The sequence below is a fragment of the Oncorhynchus clarkii genome, chromosome 21 (genome assembly GCF_045791955.1).
Source record: "Oncorhynchus clarkii lewisi isolate Uvic-CL-2024 chromosome 21, UVic_Ocla_1.0, whole genome shotgun sequence".
NCBI lineage: Eukaryota > Metazoa > Chordata > Actinopteri > Salmoniformes > Salmonidae > Oncorhynchus > Oncorhynchus clarkii.
Genome location: NC_092167.1, coordinates 36,933,853 through 36,957,247, shown reverse-complemented (window position 1 = coordinate 36,957,247; position 23,395 = coordinate 36,933,853). Strand labels below are relative to the sequence as shown.

General features: G+C 43.3%; 1 protein-coding gene across 1 annotated transcript in view; it reads right to left on the bottom strand.

Annotated features, from left to right (window-relative positions):
- The window catches only part of LOC139378982 (receptor-type tyrosine-protein phosphatase delta-like), a 579,926-nt gene extending 556,765 nt beyond the window's left edge, over positions 1–23,161 (bottom strand). The window contains exons 1-2 of the mRNA XM_071121647.1: positions 23,052–23,161; positions 22,888–22,924 (exon numbers count right to left, since the gene is read on the bottom strand). The gene's annotated coding sequence lies outside the window, so the exon portion shown is untranslated. The remainder of the gene's footprint in view (positions 1–22,887; positions 22,925–23,051) is intronic.
- Positions 23,162–23,395: the final 234 nt, after the last annotated feature.

Below are 23,395 nucleotides of genomic sequence, written 5' to 3'. Positions count from 1 at the left end.
TCATTTGTGCACCGGGACTTCCCACTCTTCTTTCTATTCTGGTTAGAGCCTGTTTGCACAGTTCTGTGAAGGGAGTAGTACACAGCGTTGTATGAGATCTTCAGTTTCTTGGCAATTTCTCGCATGGAATAGAATTCATTTCTCAGAACAAGAATAGACTGATGAGTTTCAGAAGAAAGTCCTTTGTTTCTGGCCATTTTGAGCCTATAATCAAACCCACAAATGCTGATGCTCCAGATACTCAACTAGTCTAAAGAAGGCCACTTGTATTGCTTCTTTAATCAGAACAGCAGTTTTCAGCTGTGCTAACATAATTACAAAAGGGTTTTCTAACGATCAGCCTTTTAAAATGATAAACTTGGATTAGCTAACTAAATGTGCCATTGTAACACAGGAGTGATGGTTGCTGATAATGGCCTCTGTACGCATATGTAGATATTCCATAAAAAATCTGCCGTTTCCAGCTACAATAGTAATTTTCAACATTAACAATGTCTACACTGAATTTCTGATAATGGTGATGTCATTTTAATGCACAAAAAAAATGTCATTTTCTTTCAAAACAAGGACATTTCTAAGTGACCCAAAACTTTAAGGGTAGTGTATTATTTTAAATATATACATTTTGTTTGTTCTTTATTATTTCCCACTAACCCTACCACCCATCCCCTAATTTGACTTCTACTTACAGCTTATACATACTAGATGCATTTTACGGAAACAGTATATTTAACATTAGATATGTTTTTGTTTTTAGAGCCACGCTTCACCTACCCTCAACCCTTCCCATCTACCCGAAGACCATGCTATAGTTGAAGTCGTATGTTTACATACATTTAGGTTGGAGTCATTAAAACTCGTTTTTCAACCACTCCACAAATGTCTTGTCAACAAATTATAGTTTTGGCAAGTTGGTTAGGACATCTGTGTGCATGACACAAGTAATTCTTTCAGTATTCAGTAAAGTATTTACAGACAGATTATTTCACTGTATCACAATTCCCGTGGGTCAGAAGTTTACATTCACTAAATTGACTGTGCCTTTAAACAGCTTGGGAAATTGCAGACAATTATGTCATGACTTTAGAAGCTTCTGATAGGCTAATTGACATCATTTGAGTCAATTGGAGGTGTACCTGTGGATATATTTCAAGGCCCACCTTCAAACTCAGTGCCTCTTTGCTTGACATCATGGGAAAATCTAAATAAATCAGCCAAGACCTCAGAAGAAAAATTGTCTGGTTCATCCTTGGGAGCAATTTTCAAATGCCTGAATGTACCACATTCATCTGTACAAACAATAGTACGCAAGTATAAACACCATGGGACCACGCAGTCGTGATATTTTTCATTTCTACTCTTAGTTTCTACAGATTGTAAATTAAAGAAAATCTGTACACAATATTTTACATACAGCAGGTTTTCAAAGAACAAAAACAGTTTGGTCTGCTTTGTGAAAATAAAATATTGCGATACTGGCCTAGTTGATAGATATCTGTCCCTATCTTGATCAGGTTGTTACTGTAAAAGAGAATGTGTTCTCAATGATTTACCTAGTTAAATGAAGGTTAAGTAAATTAAATAAGGACAGACTAATTGATGAGCTCAAAGACTATGGAAGATATTACCAAAGGCATTAGGTGTGAAAGGTTTCCCGACACCGCAGTAGCGGTCGCAAGTCACTCGATAACAATCAATTATAGGGTCATCCGGATGACCTTTAGGTCCTGATATATCTTGACCCTGGTTATATCACATGCTATGGAAAGAAAAACTGATATTTCAGTCTGAGCAGTGTCTGTATGTGTGTGCGTGTGTGTTTGGGGACAATGTGGACCAGGTCACTGGCATTTAACCCTGTCTGTAGCCGTTACGCCCCTTGTTTAATGGTCTCTCTAGACTAGAGGATAAGCGGTGAGCGGGCCGCCACCTCCCAAACACACTGACTTTGAAGCATGTGTAATCCTTTTTGCTGGCATATGGGCACACACACATACCTTGCCATATCTACTGATTTTCTGTTCAGCTTTACTACGAATTAGAGGACATTTTACCAAGAGAGCGTCTTTAAATCATACTTTATCAGTAAGGTTTATGACGTACTGTACTGTTTCCTTTGGTCTACAGTGCGTCTTGGTCCATATTAATAACTTGATTGATAGTAGCTAATAGCTATAGCACGCGGATGGGTTTGACTTGCAGGAAAATGGGAGGATGAAATAGATAAGTAAGGGAAAGGGGGATACCTAGTCAGTTGTACAACTGAATGCATTCAACTGAAATGTGTGATCCACATTTAACCCAACCCTTCTCAATTAGAGAAGCATGTTTATGTATGAAGAAAAAAAATCACTGAAGAAAATAGGCTGGGATATGGAACGATGTGCTAAGGACAGGGAACGATGTGCTAAGGACAGGGAACGATGTGCTAAGGACAGGGAACGATGTGCTAAGGACAGGGAACGATGAAGCATATGGATAAGGGTGATCTGTGCTTCTAAGGCCCCAAGAACAAAGTTAGTTCATTTGATAGAAGTTATGGAACTACTGAAAATCAACTTAATTGCTTTGTTTTGCATATGGAGATAAGCTTAATAGGCTTAATTTACAAGATCAAGGTTGGAAATAATAAATTATTATTTTAATAAAAATCTTATATTATTAGGTTGGGGGAAAAAAGGTCAAATTCTGCTGTGTGCTGGGAGGCAGGTGGGAAATGTCCAGACCTAATAATATAATAGACTTTGATTAAAGTAATAATTGAATATTTTCAACCTCAATCTAGTGAATTAAGCCATATGTAAAAACAAAGCAACTAAATTGATTTACAGTAGTTCCATAGCTTCTATCAAATGAACCAACAATGTCGTCTTTGAGGAACAAAAAGGAAAACGGGAACATTTTCCAAGATGTGGAAATGGAGACCGGTTGCATGACCAAAACATTCTGCACTGAAATAAGATAAACAAAGTGTGAAAAAAAGATATACACAAACATATTTTCCATCTGAGGCTCTTCTAAGCTCAACATGCAAAATTCAGATTTGCAGTGGAACCTCAAATAAATACATAACACTGCTTGTTAGGCAGTTCCAAAAAAACAAATCACACCCAGACCTTGATGCTACTGTATGTAGCAGACAGAAAGCCATTCAATGATGGAGGGGTGGAGGGAATATCTGCTGTAAAGTCATAAAATGTGATTCATCTCGTTGCGGTACCTGCTAGCAGCGTGTAATTGCAATGACACACTAGTGTAATCCATTTATAAGCCCGGGCCTAGTCTGCTGTGACTCGGGCTGTTGCAAAGGAGATGAATCTCCCGATTCCCTCATTCCAGATACCGCGCATGCGTGTCACTGGATTGACTGACTGACTAGCAATTAGCACGGTGTGAATCTTGTTCGTCCACTTGCTTGGGCAGGCAGACAAGCATGCTCCTCATGGCATTACACAAACACGAGAAGGAGACAAAAAAAGAAAACGATAATCTGCCAGCTGTCTCAGAAACTGTGTCGAAGCGAGCCGAGGTGAAGAGCGAGGCAGCGTTTGCTTGTCCAAAAATGTGTAATCCGTCTTGAGACGAAGAAGCACTTTCTCTCTCGTGGCAGGCAGGTGGTGTACTTCGACTTTTGCAAAGTCAAGGCCGACCCAGTACTAACCTGACCAGAAAATGAGTCTCTACCTCCACAGTGGCTCATGGTAATTTAGGGGGTTGAGCAAACATGAGTGTCCATGATGGTGTCTCGAGGGCAGGTTAAGGTGAATGATGGTGCAGAGGGTTTTAATCTTACGGGAGAAAACACTACCACTATCGCCATTTTTAATACAAGTACCATACGGAACCCTGGTCTCTCCATTCTACAAGTGCTTTGCTGTGCCGAGGTATAATTTAACTAATTATGTGCTCAGGGGGACCAAATTAACCATCTTGCCGGCATTAAAACTGGTCCAGGATCTCTGCCTGCCCACCACTAGAATGTTTATGCACCATTGTTGTAATTATTACTATTTGTTAATGGGGTAGTTCTAAATGAAGTGTAGGTGATTAATATAACATTTCAGAGGCCAGGGATTTTCCTGCCATTGAAATCCTTGTGCGGGCCACCTAAAAGTTTTTTGGGGGTCAACTTAGTCCAGTGGAGAAATTATTATACATTTTTTTGTATCCATTTTTGGAATGGGAAAAATGCTTTCAGTGTAAACTTAAATGACTAAAACCAGATATAAAGTCCTGTACGTAGAAAACCTATATATTTGTTTACCATATAATCTTTGAGAACTAACAATCATCAAAAGAAAAGATAGACAGTCACGGAGAATAAAACAGTACAAAAACAATGGATTTAGTAGTACAGACTGTTTACTGGTTTGTCTCCCACTGACACCGCCCCGGTTAGAAGGGAATAAAGCAGCCCAAGGGTTACCACACAGGAACTTTATTTAAAAAAAACACTGAAGAAGATAAACATGAGGATGGTTCTGTAATGGACAGAAACAGAGAGAAAATAAATATAAATATGCTATACAGGAGAAAAATACAGTGGGGCAAAAAAGTATTTAGTCAGCCACCGATTGTGCAAGTTCTCCCACTTAAAAAGATGAGAGAGGCCTGTAATTTTCATCATAGGTACACATCAACTATGACAGACAAAATGAGAAAGAAAAATCCAGATGATCACATTGTAGGATTTTTAATGAATTTATTTGCAAATTATGTTGGGAGAACATGCACAACATGCATAACCAAATTTAAGTGGGAGAACATGCACAATTGGTGGCTGACTAAATACTTTTTTGCCCCCACTGTATACTGGCCTGAATAGATATATGCAGAGTACAATAGAATGTGACATAGGATAGAACAACTGTATCTAATAATTACTTAGTACCTACAATGATAACAACAGCGACAACTTAATTTGTAATCACGCATCCCATGCCACCCACACTCTTGACACTGGGAGATAAAATCACAATTCAGGCCTAGCTATTGCTGCTAATAATTATACACTTGAGCGAGCACGCAACGACCCGATTGGCCAGTGCTGTGCTAGCTAGGAACATCTGACCAATCACAGGATGCATGATCAGTGCATGGGCAGAGTGTGTGTCTCACGTGAGGGGGTGAAAGGGTGAGGATGATGAGAGCCAGACAGTGCGGCTCCAGAAAGCAAATTTAAAAAATGCGCACACAACACAGTGATATTGCACCCTGTTGCGCCCTCAGCAGGGGGATTCTCTAACACGGAACGCAAACCGGCAGCGCACGTGCGCCATCGTGCGCTATCGTGCATAAATGTATTTTGCCCCCCCACACCAAACGCGATCATGACACGCAGGTTAAAATATCAAAACAAACCCTGAACCAATTACATTAATTTGGGGACAGGTCAAAAAGCATTAAACATATATGGCAATTTAGCTAGCTAGCTTGCACTTGCTAGCTAACGTTAATTTGTCCTATTTAGCTAGCTTGTTGTTGCTAGCTAATTTGTTCTGGGATATAAACATTGAGTTGTTATTTTACCTGAAATGCACAAGGACCTCTACTCCGACAATTAATCCACACATAAAACGGCCAATCGAATCGTTTCTAGTCTGTTCTCCTCCTTCCAGGCTTTTTCATCTTTGAACTTATCTGGTGATCACATCTAAACTTTCATAGTATTACCACGACCGGCAACAGAGTTCGTCTTTCAATCACCCACGTGGGTATAACCAATGAGGAGATGGCACGTGGGTACCTGCTTCTATTAACCAATGAGGAGATGACTTTCAGTGTGATCTGCGTCAGAAATAGGAACGACTTCTATTTTAGCCCCTAATAGCCCTCTATTTTAGCCCAAGCTCTGGACGCTTCGTACAATGAATGTCTGTGAGAAGAGACTAACTGGCTGTGGCCAATTGATCTCGGGATGTGGGCCACTCTGAGTGAAACAATATTTAATAGCGGTCAGTGATGCATGACATTGGGACCCAAGTCAAATATAGAAACTATAGGACATGAATGACATTATGTCTCTGTCCCAATCCAAAAGGCACCTTGCTTAGTAGGTAGAACTTTTCCAGTAGGTAACTGCCATTTGGGACGGGCTTGAAGGCAGCATTACGTGACAACGCATTCGCATTCCACCCGAGAGCGAGACGTTTGTTTCCATTGTAGCCACTGTAGCCACTGTGTAGCAGCATGAGCAACTAGTGCCAGCAATTCATTGAACAGCTATCCCAAATTGAAATATCTGACACAAATAACAAGTAAACAAGTAACAGAATCGATCCTAGTACCTGTTAATTAATTAAGTTGACACCGACCTGAATAATTATCCTGCAGTATAGGGTCTGCAGCTCCATCGCTGTGGATAGATAAGCAGCCTTGCATGCATGATACAGGATACTATTTTGAGATAGCTAAATGCGATATTTTAGTGACTGTTTAAGAATAATTAATAGCCAGAATAGTGGTGTTTTACTGTGAAGCGAATGTGTGCATTAGAGCTGCTAATGTTTTTTCTATGAGTAGGCTTACATTGTGATTCCTTCCTTCAACTTTCACCCTCATGCATATTATATTAAATGACCCTGATTTTCAAGATAACATTTTTTTTTCAAATTCGTTGATAACTAATATTGAAAGGTGATATTATGCAATCTAACTAGATAAGGCCTAGGCTAATTCATCCTAATGTAAGCTAAATGCATTGGATACAAATACTGCCATGTGATAAAGGATAACATGTCCAATATAATTATATAAATGCTTAGCAACCTGGAATATATATTCAGTGAAATGAATACAGAATTGTAATATTTTTTGTGCATTTCTCTCTCCTTGCAGGGGATTAGACATATGAACAACAGGCACCAGATGCCCAAGCCTCAAAACCAGAAACATGTGGAGACATTTTGAATAAATGTTCAAATTTGTATTGTTTTTTCTGTATGTGCATGAGTCCTTAAAACACAGTCTATTGTACAAAATAAGTAACTCAATTGAGGGACATCTCAAGGAGATTAACCTCCAACATTCATAAACTTGTTAATACGTAAGGGAAAATTTTGTCATGACCGCCACAGTTTTTTTTTTTTATACACAGGACAGGAGTTTACAAGTTTTTACCTCCTTTCAACTAATTGTGGTCTAAATTGAAAACACAATTTAGGAATAGGCTTAGTTAGTTTAGTCGTTCATCTCTAAACAGCCGATAAGCAGGACGAGAACGCCTATCGATTAACTAGCTAGCTATCGCGTACAACGTGTTAGCTAGCTAGCTTGGAAACGGTCTGATAAACAACAGTTACTCAACATTTGAATTCAAAATTCATAGGAAAGTGAAAACATTTTAACATAATGTGGTGAATAAATAAACGTTATACTTACATTCAGAAAAGTAATTACTTATTCTTCTGGAAAAGGCAGCACCCTTGTCGATTGGGACACAGTTTATGTCTCTTATCAGTGAAGCACAACAGTAACTTAATGTTCTTACTTTACCATTCAATTAGTGTTTCATTGGTAGCATTAAACCCATTCATGTCATAACTACCATATACAGTATATCAATGACACTGGCATCCAGTCATAATTGCCTCATCAACCTAAATGACCATACTGGAATCTTCCACTATTTGTATTTTTTTTTTTTAATTATCTCACAACCACTATAAACACACTCTCTCTGATCATATCACATTCCCCAATTCAGCTCAATGTCTCACTCTCCACCTCAATTCTCTCCAGGCACCAGATGTCATCGTCTTGTCTTTTTACACCCTCCCCCTCTTTCTCTCTCATTCACTCTTGGCCCATTAGATGGATCCTCTCTCCCTCCGTTCGCCTCCTTAGATGGAGATTGATTTGTCTACAGGACACCTCTGACCTTTGATATGATCAGATAATGGACACGTGCTCCTAACTGAATTAACTAATCAAAGGAGAGATGCATAGAAGGGGATCTCTGACCAAAACATAGCACCATAGCATACCACCCTCACTCAACCACTGCTGTTTTTCCATGCCGCTTAGACCTGCAGTCCATCTTTTCCAACCCCTCCAGACGCCCAGGGGAAAATAAAATATGTGTTTTCAAATGCACTTTGCCTAAAGGCTCTTTGGGCAAATTACATTTTCACCTTCTATAGATTTTCCCTTCCTCCGACTCGATGGATCCTAATGTTATCTATCATGTATTTATGTGCTCTTCAGGAAAAAAGGGGGGGTGAGGTTGGCGCCTATGTCGAATGACACACATCACCCTAAGGTTCTCTGTTGTATCACCCTGGGAGAGCTGGGTTTGAGAAAGTTCCCAAAGCCTGTCTTTCTTTGTCACCATCTCCAAACCAGTAGCAACGCGCGGGTAAAATCACTGGGGAAGCCAGGAAGAAGATAGCCATATTACACCCTGTGTTGTGCTAATTGCGTTGTTTGCTATATAACCTGTTAGTTCATATCCCTTGCCACCGTGAGGGAAAGGGAGATACCTAGTCAGTTGCACAACTGAATACATTCAACCGAAATGTGTCTTCTGCATTTAACCCAACACCTCTGATTCAGGGCCTATGTCGAATGACACACAACACGCTAATGTTTTCTGATGTATTGCCCAGGAAGAGATGCGTATGAGAAAGTTCCCAATGTCTTTTTTGTCTACCTTTGTGACTATGTTTCCACATCTCCTATCATCTTGGATATTTACATATCACCTTGAAAATATCCTCTTTTGCCTGTCTTTGTATTTCGCCCATTTTGGCTTTTTAGCAGCTTTGCGATGACCTTAACCAACAGAGAACAAAAAGGTATTTTTTCCTCTCTCCTGCTTTCCCCTTTATTCTTCCTCAAAGCAGGCACAGTCCAGATGCTGCTGATTAAATGCGGAGCCTTGGATGCGTTGCGTTTTGGAATTCAGACAGCACACATGCAGAGCGCTTCACCAACTGTTTTTTTTTTTTTTTTTCTAAAAATACACCTAGCAGCAAGGAATTGTAGGGACAGATCTTATCGGGAGCCTGGTGCAATTATGTATCGAAGAGCCCGACAAATGAGCCCCGCGAGCAGCCGGAACCGTGCATTTCTCTGGCCCTGCTTAAAGAAAGGTGTTCGCCAGCCGCCAGTCACTGCTGAGCCCTGCCACCTGCATGGAGATTTGCAAGATGGCAGCACCACAATTGGCGCAATATCCTGAGTATTAGCTGTATTAAGAGTGCCTTGGTTATACTACATGTAGGATCAGTTATTTTTTGGTGTCCAGAGCTGTAAAGTGACAGTGACATATAGTGGAGAGGACTGAACGGCAGTATAGAAATAAGCCTGGTAGTGAGTGAAATATAGTGAGTGAAATGACAAACAGTCGTCTACCGTAGATAGATGAATAAAGATTTTCTGAGTGAATCCAAAAAGAACACATTGTTTCCTCTTCGGCCTCTCTCTTTTTTAAAACATTTTGAACACCACCAGTAATATCAGGGCTGAGTGAATCTCCGTGGCGGCCGACATCCAAAAAAAGTTGACGGGCCGACAAAAGGAAGGATGTGTTTTGACAGATCCCTACCTTCATTCGCTGGAACATATGATGGGGAAAACAGGGGGAGGGAGGGGTGTCTTCGAAGTTAGCAACAGCGTGATGCAGCATCATGAAAACACACGCCTGGCCATGCATGGGCACATATGAGACCTGGCACACATCACGGGCTTGCGTGTATAAACACAATGTGTGCGACTGGAGACGGGGAGCGTGTGAGCAGATGCAATCCCCTTTGGCGAGTCATACCTCTCCTCTGTGCCATTTTTTTGTCCTCTTAGTCCGGCCGGAGTGCTCAAAGTTGAGACTTGTGTAAACCCTGCCACTTATTGCGCTGTCCTGGGGAACTGATCCCTCAAACCACTCATTGTTATTCACTCATGATGCCGACAGACCTGCTGGGCACCCAGAGCCAACTGCTCAGCAATTTTGAGTCTCAAAGGGTCTGAATACCTAAGGTATGTTGTTTTTTTATTTTTAATACATTTGCAAAAATGACTAAAAACCTGTTTTGCTTTGTCATTATGGGGTATTGTGCATAGATTGTTTTTTCCCCTCATCAACCTATTTAGTCCATTTTAGAATAAGGCTGTAACGTAACAAAATGTGGAGAAAGTTAAGGGGTCTGAATACTTTCCAAATGCACTGTATCACAGTCATGGCAAGTACATTTTTCCTCAATAAATTAGCTATCAGCAAGGTCAGAGCTAGCAGGGCGGAAAGAAAGTCAACTTAGTTGACAAAATTATTAAAATATTTTTTTATGAGCAGTTCATAACCCTAGGTTTGCAACACAAATTATAAGTGATCCCCACCACCCCCCACCCTTTTCTCCCCAATTTCATAACTTAAGTCATAAGTGGCGCAGCGGTCTAAGGCACAGAATCTCAGTGCAAGAGGTGTCACTACAGTCCCTGGTTTGGATCCAGGCTGTATCACATCCGGCCGTGATTGGAAGTCTCATAGGGCGGCGCACAAATGGCTCAGCATCGTCCAGGTTTGGCTGGGGTAGGCCGTCATTGTAAATAAAAATGTGTTCTTAACTGACTTTCCTAGTTAAATAAAGGTTAAATAATACAAAATAGCAGTTCAGTATACATAGTTAACTATTACAGTAAAGTTTTGCTTTTCTGTTTGTGAAATACTGGTAGTACTTTGATTTCTCTTACAAAACTGTCTTTAAAAAAAAAACTGTCCATTTATTTTTACGTTACTATATAGTATATTCACCTAAAGTGTGCTGCATTTCATGGTCATTAATCCTGGCAGCTCTGTAGCCCTGCATCGACATTTAGGCTTTCTGCTATCAAAACCCTTTTCCATTTCACTCAGTGCGAGACCAGCCCTATCTGTCAAACTGAATTTACCCTTTTCAGTGCTGCTCACCGATGACAATCACCTACTGGTAGTACGTCGTTAAGGAAGAGGGGGGAGAGAGAGCTCAAAAGAGGTACAGTGTAATTGGTTGTAACACATTTTATTTGATTTTTCTATTAAAATCAGAGAATATCATTTTACCAGTTCTCTTTTACTGTAAAGACCTGGGGAAGTTGCATAGGAGGATAGGGCCAATGGAAGCTGGGGATAATTAGGTGGCCAAGATAGTTTGAAAGGCCAGGTGGGGGATTTAGAACTGGACACCAGGGCTATAGCACCTCTACTCATTACCCTGGGGCATTGATGCCTCCTTGACCAAGACACCAGGGCTATAGCACCTCTACTCATTACCCTGGGACATTGATGCCTCCTTGACCAAGACACCAGTGCTATAGCACCTCTACTCATTACCCTGGGGCATTGATGCCCCCTTGACCAAGACACCAGTGCTATAGCACCTCTACTCATTACCCTGGGGCATTGATGCCTCCTTGACCAAGACACCAGGGCTATAGCACCTCTACTCATTACCCTGGGGCATTGATGCCTCCTTGACCAAGACACCTGGGCTTTAGCACCTCTACTCATTACCCTGGGGCATTGAAGTCTCCTTGACCAAGACACCGGGGCAAAAGCACCTCTACTCATTACCCTAGGGCATTGAAGTCTCCTTGACCAAGACACCAGTGCTATAGCACCTCTACTCATTACCCTGGTGCATTGATGCCTCCTTGACCAAGACACCAGCGCTATAGCACCTCTACTCATTACCCTGGGACATTGAACGCTCCTTGACCAAGACACCAGTGCTATAGCACCTCTACTCATTACCCTGGGACATTGATGTCTCCTTGACCAAGACACCAGGGCTATAGCACCTCTACTCATTACCCTGGGACATTGATTGCTCCTTAGACCAAGACACCAGGGCTATAGCACCTCTACTCATTACCCTGGGGCATTGATGTCTCCTTAGACCAAGACACCAGGGCTATAGCACCTCTACTCATTACCCTGGGGCATTGATGTCTCCTTAGACCAATACACCAGGGCTATAGCACCTCTACTCATTACCCTGGGACATTGATGTTTCCTTAGACCAATACACCAGGGCTATAGACCTCTACTCATTACCCTGGGACATTGATGTCTCCTTAGACCAATACACCAGGGCTATAGCACCTCTACTCATTACCCTGGGGCATTGATGTCTCCTTAGACCAAGACACCAGGGCTATAGCACCTCTACTCATTACCCTGGGGCATTGATGTTTCCTTAGACCAATACACCAGGGCTATAGCACCTCTACTCATTACCCTGGGGCATTGATGTCTCCTTAGACCAATACACCAGGGCTATAGCACCTCTACTCATTACCCTGGGGCATTGATGTCTCCTTAGACCAAGACACCAGGGCTATAGCACCTCTACTCATTACCCTGGGGCATTGATGTCTCCTTAGACCAATACACCAGGGCTATAGCACCTCTACTCATTACCCTGGGGCATTGATGTCTCCTTAGACCAATACACCAGGGCTATAGCACCTCTACTCATTACCCTGGGGCATTGATGTCTCCTTAGACCAAGACACCAGGGCTATAGCACCTCTACTCATTACCCTGGGGCATTGATGTTTCCTTAGACCAAGACACCAGGGCTATAGCACCTCTACTCATTACCCTGGGGCATTGATGTCTCCTTAGACCAAGACACCAGGGCTATAGCACCTCTACTCATTACCCTGGGGCATTGATGTTTCCTTAGACCAAGACACCAGGGCTATAGCACCTCTACTCATTACCCTGGGGCATTGATGTTTCCTTAGACCAATACACCAGGGCTATAGCACCTCTACTCATTACCCTGGGGCATTGATGTCTCCTTAGACCAAGACACCAGGGCTATAGCACCTCTACTCATTACCCTGGGGCATTGATGTCTCCTTAGACCAATACACCAGGGCTATAGCACCTCTACTCATTACCCTGGGGCATTGATGTTTCCTTAGACCAATACACCAGGGCTATAGCACCTCTACTCATTACCCTGGGGCATTGATGTCTCCTTAGACCAATACACCAGGGCTATAGCACCTCTACTCATTACCCTGGGGCATTGATGTCTCCTTAGACCAATACACCAGGGCTATAGCACCTCTACTCATTACCCTGGGGCATTGATGTCTCCTTAGACCAATACACCAGGGCTATAGCACCTCTACTCATTACCCTGGGGCATTGAAGTCTCCTTGACCAATACACCAGGGCTATAGCACCTCTACTCATTACCCTGGGGCATTGATGTCTCCTTAGACCAGGGGGAAGACAGCCCCTACTAGCCCTCCAACACCACTTCCAGCGGTATCTGGTCTCCCATCCAAGGATTGACCAGTCTCCCCCTGCTTAGCTCCAGAGGCAAGCCGGTAATGGGATACAAGGTGGTATGACAGCTGGGTTGCTCTCCTGTGCTTATGTGTCCGTACAGATTATACTCTCCTCTTTTTCTGAGCTGTCGTTCGTAAGGGTAGATTTATGTTGGAGGTGTGGCATGATCAAAAAGCAGCTTCTTTTCGACGCGATCAAAGAGAGAACCCTAGGGCCTAGTGGAATCCATTGACAGTGGTACGCTCGAAACCGCTGTATTTACATGGCTAAGCCCTATTCAATCAAATATTGCATTAAGATGCATTAAGGTTCATTAGGCCATTTATTTCAAACATCTCATTCAATTATGTAAGGTCATTTTCTCTGGATCTCCGGGAAATCCATAATATATGCATTTTAAATGGAAAATTAACCATTTGTGCTGAGCATAATTGAAGACCTCTTGCCATTTTGGTAAAGTGATACAAACGTCAAAATATAAACACAAAGGAAATATTCTAAGTGGAATCGTCAATAACACAAATATATTCTAAGTGGAATAGTCAATAACAAAGAGATATTCTTAGTAGAATAGTCATTGTCTAATGTCGCAAAACGATTAAATTGATCTAATTTAGCAACAGTTTTAAGGTTCGTCGCTGTAAGATTCAATTAAATCAAAGTGGTTTCAGCAAAATAAATATTGCCCGATGAAGAACATGCAAAATAATCAGTACCTAAACTAACAACAACACACAAATACCTATGAAAAACATTAATAGTCCCTCAATGATCTCCTCTGCTTTCAAACCAACTCCCAAACAATGGTCCTTTTATAAGGACAGTGCAGAATCCTCTTCCACAGTGGCCTGTTTACAAAACCAGCATATTCACAGACATAATACTGATGCCATGAGGTGTTAATAATATAACAAAGACCAACTGTGCCCCTCGTGGTTTCAGTAAGAAATGCTAGTACTGTATGCCCTAGCACGCCGACAACGTCCCTGTAGTATCAGCCGTGAAGTAAGAGGGTGAAAGGTCTGACGTGTAATTACAGCATAGTGTTCGGAGTGCCCCGAGGCTGCTGGTAGGGAGAGGTAAGCAAGGACAACAGTAAGGCTACTTCACGATATCCTCAAAATAGTATCCTATCTCCATCCCCCATCCTTCCTGGCTACTGATCAGAAAGGACTCAGTAGTACGGCTACGTTCCAATACTCTCACAATAGCATCCTTTCCCCATTCCCTGTCCTTCCTGGCTACTGATCAGAAAGGACTTGATAAGAGAGGGCAGTTTGGTTGATACCTGGTTTAGGCTTATATACATTTTACCTCACAAGGACAACAATGTAACAAATCGAAAGCCCTCATTGTAAATAAATTGAACTTTTCCATTATTGAATTGGAATTGCAATTAATCTTGTGAATTGGCTGAATGTGGTTAACTCCAATCCTGGTAGAAATCCCAACAAAGGCTTTCAGCAGGTTAGTATTTTGGACCATAAAGGAAATCGGTTGAGACAAAGCAGTCATTCCAGTGTATTGGGACGTGGCCTGAAACAGTTAGGTGTTAGCAGCAGGTCACATGGGTCCAGATCTTTTTTTACAGCGAACAGGCTGCGCCGGCATTCTTGTTCACCTCCCTCCTCCATTCTTCTTTCTTTCTGATTCTCTCCATCCTCTCCCTCACAGTGAAAGTCCCTCGGATAACAAGTGAGTGTCTAATTGATTTCTCATGTTCGGGTCGGGGGGGAGCAACATCGACCTGTACAGAGTTGCCTGGCACCGGCATGCCTGCAATATTCTTTCCTTTCTTTCTTCCTCCTGCTCTGTTCCTCCTGGATGACACAATGCTAACACTCAACCTATCGCTGCCCTCTGAAAACCTTCAGAGGGGCTAGGAGCAAAACAAGCAGTCTTACAGAATCCCCCTCTGGTGTTGTACTGTACACGCAGACCACAAAGAAGGTCAAAACATACAATGGGGTTGGCGTTTTCCCTTTGGACGTGGAAAAAAAAATCATTGGCCATGCTAGCGCTTAATACAGCATCACATGGCCATGATCTATCATGCTAACATGTATCACTAATTAGCACAGTTCTCCAACCACACAAAGGCCTAGATTCTGGCGGAATTATCTTGCCTTTTCTTTTTCAGTCAGTTTTTGTCTTATTGGTGAGATTCTGTCATGTATGGCCGAAAGGAATCCACTTGCCTTTTCTTTTTCAGTCAGTTTTTGTCTTATTGGTGAGATTCTGTCATGTATGGCCGAAAGGAATCCACTTTTCCCAGCGTGAGCACAAGACTGCTGCTGGTTCCCTGCAGGCGAAAGCAAAGTACGCTAAAGGGGGGGGGGGGGGGGGCGGACATATCCACCACAGTTCTCAGTTGAGGTGAATTTCAAAAGCATGCTTGGCTGACCCTGGGTTGGAGGCACTACTTGCCTTCCAGTGAAATTATGTAATGCGCAAAACAACTGAGTACAGTAGCATTCAAGACTAGTCACTTCATCTCTGCTCAAAGTGTGCTGAGCAGTGAACCCAGCCACATCATTTTCTTCAAGTTGAGAAGAAACCAAACCAAGATATAATTTTTTTTAAATGACCTACAGGCAATTTCACCTAAATTTCACCTCTACGGCCTACTTCCTATTCAGACATATTCTAATAATCCCTATGGTATTGCTTTGTATTAAATAAGCAACTGGTTATATACAGAGTCCAAACAAATACATTAGGCCCTGGGTTAAGCCATACACATTATCGCCTTTGACACGCTTGCGTGCTTGGAAGTAAACAGTGTATCCTCACTTCAGGCCGAGCAAAGAATAAAGCTTAAGTCTGGTGGTATAAGTCTCTACAGTATGCAAAGGCGAGAATTGATCCGCAGTAACATAGAGCCGTTGCAGTGTTCCCCTCGGTCCACTGTGCTTCATCCCTGCAATCAATCCCTGCTCTTCTAAATTTTATCAGAGCAACGCCACGAGGAGAGGAGAGAGGGGCGAAGAAGAGAGGAGAGAGGGGCGAAGAAGAGAGGAGAGAGGGGCGAAGAAAAGAGGAGAGAGGGGCGAAGAAGAGAGGGGTGAAGAAGAGAGGACAGAGGGGTGAAGGACAGAGGGGTGAAGCACAGAGGGGTGAAGGACAGTGGTGGGTGGGGTGAAGGAGAGAGGAGAGGGGTGAAGAAGAGAGGAGAGAGGGGTGAAGAAGAGAGGACAGAGGGGTGAAGGACAGAGGGGTGAAGGACAGCAGAGGGTGGGGTGAAGGAGAGCGGAGGGTGGAGAAGAGAGGAGAGGGGTGAAGAAGAGAGGAGAGGGGTGAAGAAGAGAGGAGAGAGGGGTGAAGGAGAGAGGAGAGAGGGGTGAAGGAGAGAGGAGAGAGGGGTGAAGGAGAGAGGAGAGAGGGGTGAAGAAGAGAGGAGAGAAGGAGAGAGGGGTGAAGAAGAGAGGACAGAGGGGTGGAGGAGAGAGCGGTGAAGAAGAGAGGAGAGAGGGGTGAAGGAGAGAGGAGAAAGGGGTGAAGGAGAGAAGAGAGAAGGGTGAAGAAGAGAGGAGAGAGTGGTGAAGAAGAGAGGAGAGAGCGGTGAAGAAGAGAGGAGAGAGGGGTGAAGAAGAGAGGAGAGAGGGGTGAAGAAGAGAGGAGAGAGGGGTGAAGAAGAGAGGAGAGAGGGGTGAAGAAGAGAGGAGAGAGGGGGGAAGAAGAGAGGAGAGAGGGGTGAAGGAGAGAAGGAGAGAGGGGTGAAGAAGAGAAGGAGAGAGGGGTGAAGAAGAGAGGAGAGAGGGGCGAAGGAGAGAGGGGTAGAGGAGAGAGGAGAAAGGGAAGAAGAGAAGAGAAGAGAAGGGAGGAGAGAGGGGTGAAGAAGAGAGGAGAGAGGGGTGAAGGGGAGAGGGGTGAAGAAGAGAGGACAGAGGGGTAAAGAAGAGCGGAGGGAGGGGTAAAGAAGAGCGGAGGGAGGGGTGAAGAAGAGCAGAGAGAGAGGTGAAGAAGAGCGAGAGAGGGGTGAAGGAGAGCGGAGAGAGGGGTGAAGGAGAGTGGAGAGAGGGGTGAAGGAGAGTGGAGAGAGGAGTGAAGAATAGAGGAGAGGGGTGAAGAAGAGAGGGGTGAAGAAGAGAGGGGTGAAGAAGAGAGGAGAGAAGGGTGAAGAAGAGAGGAGAGAGGGGCGAAGGAGAGAGGAGAGAGGGGTGAAGAAGAGAGGAGAGAGGAGTGAAGAAGAGAGGAGAGAGGGGTGAAGGAGAAAGGGGTAGAGGAGAGAGGAGAGAGGGAAGAAGAGAAGAGAAGGGAGGAGAGAGGGGTGAAGAAGAGAGGAGAGAGGGGTGAAGGGGAGAGGGGTGAAGAAGAGAGGACAGAGGGGTAAAGAAGAGCGGAGGGAGGGGTAAAGAAGAGCGGAGGGAGGGGTGAAGAAGAGCGGAGGGAGGGGTAAAGAAGAGCGGAGGGAGGGGTGAAGAAGAGCGAGAGAGGGGTGAAGAAGAGAGGACAGAGGGGTGAAGGAGAGTGGAGAGAGGGGTTAAGGAGAGTGGAGAGAGGGGTGAAGGAGAGTGGAGAGAGGGGTGAAGGAGAGAGGAGAGAGGAGTGCAGAATAGAGGAGAGGGGTGAAGAAGAGAGGGGTGAAGAAGAGAGGAGAGAAGGGTGAAGAAGAGAGGAGAGAGGGGTGAAGGAGAGAGGAGAGAGGGGTGAAGAAGAGAGGAGAGAGGAGTGAAGAAGAGAGGAGAGGGGTGAAGAAGAGAGGGGTGAAGAAGAGAGGAGAGAAGGGTGAAGAAGAGAGGAGAGAGGGGTGAAGGAGAGAGGAGAGAGGGGTGAAGGAGAGAGAAAAAAGGGAAAACAGGCTTAAAAACCTAATTTAATTGAATAGCCAGAAGAAACAGCAATACCTCATGTTCCCTCCTACCGTGTCATATACATCAGGCTTAATGGCAATAGTAGTCATTTAACAACTTAATAAATGTCTGATTTACGAGCGGCGCCAAATGGCTGATAAATAAGCGGGTGGGCAGAAGTGCAGGTGACGTTTCCTTTCAAGCAACTTTTCCAATCAACACCAGAGAAATGTTTTGTTATTTTTGTGTGTGTGTGCTTTGTTTGTGTGTCTGCCTGTATGTTGTCCTGTGTGTGAATTAAATTGATCATGCACGGTGTACTGTATGTAGTATGTGATTGAAACAGTTTATTAGATGCGTGTGCATACATCAACTATAAATCTCCAGACAGCTGATGTCTGTATCGAAAAATCTGCATGAGGGATCCGGTTGTAAATCAACACGGCCCCACCCCCACAACAAACCATTCAAAACACACACACACACACACGATTCTCAATGCACTAACACCACCGGCTAAAACAGCTACCAAGCCTGGGAGCAGTTGTACCACTATCCATAAAATGGTATTGCATGACGTGACAACTTCTGACAGGGACTTACTGTATACTGAAGTCATCTTTTAGGCTTGAAGGGGAGGGTCTTGGTGATATGACACCCTGTGCCAAAAGGAGCCCATCTGGGGAGTCATTTGCTTCAGGGGCCTCAGAGGGACAACCCATATATATATTTTTTTCACATTTTCAAATCCAGCAGACACTCTTCAGGTGATGAGAAATGTTGGCAAGCAAAGACGTAAGCCCCCAAATAAGAAAACGCGCCACATCCCAAAAGTGTAAGAAGCAGACAGGATAAATCAAACCTTTTTTTGCCACAGTGAGAGGCGAGGCGATGTGACAGAGGGAGAGAGATTTCTTGCTTCATGTTGGTCGGGCAGAAACTTTTTTGTTTTTTTTCCTCGGGATGAATCAACATTTCCTGAAAGCGCCTGCGCCAGGTGCATCTGTCAGTACGTCCTCATTATAAAACGGCCCCCTGGGAGCTGGCCATCCGATGTGTCACAACAAGTGGGCTTGTATTCAAGGTGCGTTAGTTACAGTATGCGGAAGAGAACATGTGGACATCACAGAAGTACCGTGTATGCTAGCTGTAAGTACCGCATATGCTAGCTGTAACTTACATATGAGCCTACCGTAACTGTGGAGAGAACTAGGGAAAGAGGGCGGCATGTAGCCTAGCAGTCAAGAGTGTTGGACCAGTAACTGAAAGGCCTCCGAGCAGACTAGGTGAGAAATGTGTCGGATGTGCCTTTCAGCAAGGCGCTTAACCCTAATTGCTCCTGTAAGTCTACTAAAAATGTAAATGAAATGGCAGGATTCTACTGCCGATAATGTCTGCAATCAGTGGCTGGGAATATGGACACTTGCACAGTCCATATCCTTCCAATATTACTGCTCATTAGTTCATTCAGACTATTGTCTCAGCATGGAAACAAACATCTACATACTAAAGTGAGTTAGTCGTTAAAAGTAGTTTGATACTTGTTTATGTGCTGCTGTTATGGCAATCCTCTGCTAACACTTAGCCATGGCCCGATTACGTCACCTGGAAGGATTTCATCAACCGTAATTATATGTTGAAACCCTTTCTCCCCGTCTTTCTCTCCGGGGAGAAAAAAAGAACAGGTAAAAGTCATGAAAGTGTGTTCAACAGAGCCGCGCGGTTGAGCTATCGGTGTTGAAGGATAATTAAAGGTGGGAAGAGCTTTGCAGCAATGTGGAGTTAATGCTCGTCCGCCACTCAGCAAGCACGCGAGCAAGAGCTGTCTTTCTCCAGCTAACTAATATCTTGTTGATGGACGCACGGCAAGCAAGTAGACTCAGGGAGTAGGACTCAGGGAGAAGACGGGAGAAAATTGTCAAATGGTGGGCAATTTATGAAATGGGACTGCTGCTGCCGGGAACGGATGGCGGGAAAAAGACTTACCTGGGACTAATGCGTGAAAAAGACTTGCCGAGAAAGGGGTGAGTGACAATAGTGAAAGTTGAAAATCCCCTTTCCCAGAGAAAAACGGAATGTTCCCTCACATCTCCTAAAGCACTAGTCTCATGAATGCCTCAGCCAAGTTGCAATTCAACCTGGAAGGGATAGCTGAGCTAGTAGTAGGAAATACATGCTGCAATGTCAACTTGTTTTCCAGTTGCTGTGAGGGATTCGTGTATTTTTCGCTCTTGCCACTGGCAGTATGATGCTCCTCTTCTTGTTAGCACGTTCCCACTGTACCGCTTAGAATGGACAGGTGCATGCATGATCAAATACATTTCACTGCCTTCCTGCTTGCTTTCAAAGTCACTCCTTTGTCTTTTCATCTTACAAAAAAAAATACTGTAGTGCCTCACTAGATGATGATGAATTATGTAACACGTAAAGAAATGTGTGTGAAACTGCTGTGCTTTTTGTAGTGCCGTGATGTCAATCATGTGTGTGATCTTGCTGTGCTACTCAAGGGTATAGTTGACTTTCCTCAATCAAACAAGGTCAAATAGGAGACGACTTCAAAACATCTACCGAGACATGACGGCGTCACCATTTTAAAGCCCAGCTAAGGAGATTAGACGTGGCGGTATGAATTCATATTTACGTAGCGTCCATGTTAACACTTCATTCATAGTTTGATGATAAAATAACAATGGCCCCAATATTGCAAGCAGACAGACAGACACTTCCATGTAAGCTATTCTTTGCATTTACAGCATGAGATAGCTCTAACTAAATATGGTCAACACCAGAAAAACTGCTACACGAGGGCCACATTAGCGCAGCCAAGCCTAAATCCACAAAGATAACCTTAGTGCTGACATCTCTCTGCTATGCAAAATATAACCCTCAAATATGGTAACTCTGAATAACACAGCTTGAATAATACAATATGTTCATGGTTAACAATGTAATTGCCTGCATGTAATTGTGTCCACATCATGATTGACTCATTGCAGTGGTCCATATTGATGAGCTACACTATCCTCCCTCCACCTCCCCGGGATAGAGAGACCTATAACGCTATCACATTACCTTTATGGTCATTCTCACTTAACCCTGTGTCACTCTGCTGTACAGCGGAGAGATGTATGACTTTCTCTCGCCTTCTTTCGCTTTACACAACTGCCTCTCCTGGGTGTATAGGAAGCACAATGTTAACGGAAAGGTGGTTTTAGCGCCCCCCTCCAAGGGTTTCAATGGTCGAGACCAACAGCTGTTTCATTGTGAGGTCATTCAATTAGTCGACTTTTGATTTGATACACTGCCATTGCACATCGCACTGATTTGATCGGAGTTCAAATTTGAGAGACATGATTATGCGGGATAAACCACTCAACACTCTCCGCGGAAAAGAACGCAACACAGAATGTAGTAAATGCTGCGGATTCACATGACATTGATGGAGGGCAAACAAACATGCCCCCTCTCAGTGCAGCAGTGGGCAGTGCTATTTATGTCAATCAGCAGTGATTGTACAATAATATTTGACATGTAAAGAGTCTATCAAATGGTGAACAGTGAGTGCACACACACACACACACACACTCTCTCTCTCTCTCTCTCTCTCTCTCTCCAGACATGACACCACTGGAATAACTTTACACCCCCAAGTGATGATTTTGCATATACATACAGTAGCCGACACACCCCAGCCCCTCCCAATGTACCTCCCTAACACAAAGAGCAGCACCTTTCAAGAGACGTTTCCCCACATGTTCTGTGATATTTAACATATATAAAAAATAAAAAAAGGGGAGCATCACAGCATCGTTTTCATCAACCATGTGGACAACAGATATGCATCAGGGATGGACAACTGGCGGGCAGTGGGTGGATTAACTTCCAAAAATGGGGCCCTCGACCATTTTCTAAATATATATATATATATATTAGGGTTCTCAACTTACTGTTAAGCGTTAGAATAGTAGAATACACAAGGTGCAATTTCAAGTTTGTCTCTTAGTCACTGACAGTCACTCAATTAGCCATGTCAGTGGGATGTTTTTATTTATTGGGGAGTTATGTCTAGCCAGCTATCATGTCCCGAATACCGACCGGGCATGCAGGGCACGTGCCCAGGGGCCCTGACCTCTATGTGGCCCCCATTGATTTTGTTAGTCACTCTCACTCAGATATCATATTAGCATTGCATAAGTCATGGCAAAATGTGTAGAATTGCAGGAAAATTGCTTTAAAAGGACTAAATTGTATCTCGACCTCATGGGAAAATGGGTAGAATTGTATGAAAGTTTTTTTGGGGGGGGGGCTAATGGTATATAACCTGGCTAATGGTATAATGCATTTCGTTAAGATAGTTAAGTCTTTTAACTGCACAAATAGAATGCACAAATCAGTTGACGGCATATGTGGTGGGTGTGAGTTTTGGTGCCCCCCCATCAAAGTTGCCATCCCCGGCATACATGGACCACCTCTCCCGATCTCTTTGGGAGATAAACCCAGGCTATTTAAGGCAAACATTTCATATTAAAAATGGGAGTCCTGTAGTGTGCAGGTAGCTGAACAGATATATTCATATTTGAGCGGGCATAGTGAAGCAGAGTGAACAAGTGCTAGTCTGAAAAGCATCCGACATCGTACTTCCATGATGAGCTGAAATGTCTGCTCATGGCATGTCAATAATAACACGCCAACAATACATAATTTGCTAAAATATTGCTTACACAACTCATGAACCCGACACTTCTAAAAGCCTGTAAAGTAGGCAACATCTCTGCAGATAATAATGCGAGAAAAAGTCTAAATGCTACTTACTATATACCCCAGCTGATGAATTCAAAAGCCACGGTAACTGTAATTAAATGACAAAAGGGAGAATAAATGATAAGTGATTGAATTGTACACTCATGTCGGGCAAACTGGGATTTATCAATAGTGATAACCTGACCTCTTTCTATGCGACGCGAAGGAACACTTACCAAGGCGTTCAGATAAAATTCCTTAGGAAATCCAGAGGAGTCTTATCTTCCTTCTCTCCAGTCAGAAAACAGCAATGCTTTCTTATTCCAAATAGACTCCAAGTGAACTGAAAGAGAGAAGACACCAAAACAGCCACAACAAATTCCGTTAGAATCGAGGTTCCCAAAAAGAAAAAGTGCTAAAATCAACATTTGTGCAGCAAAAAAAAAACAAAAAAAAGGCTATTCATAATACAGGGTGAGGAGGAGAGTAGGTACCTGCTCCGTTTCTCGATGTCGAAAGAAACAATGAGAGCGGTAATGAGACAGACTGAAAAGTGAGAGCTAAGCTTTCTTTAGAAAGC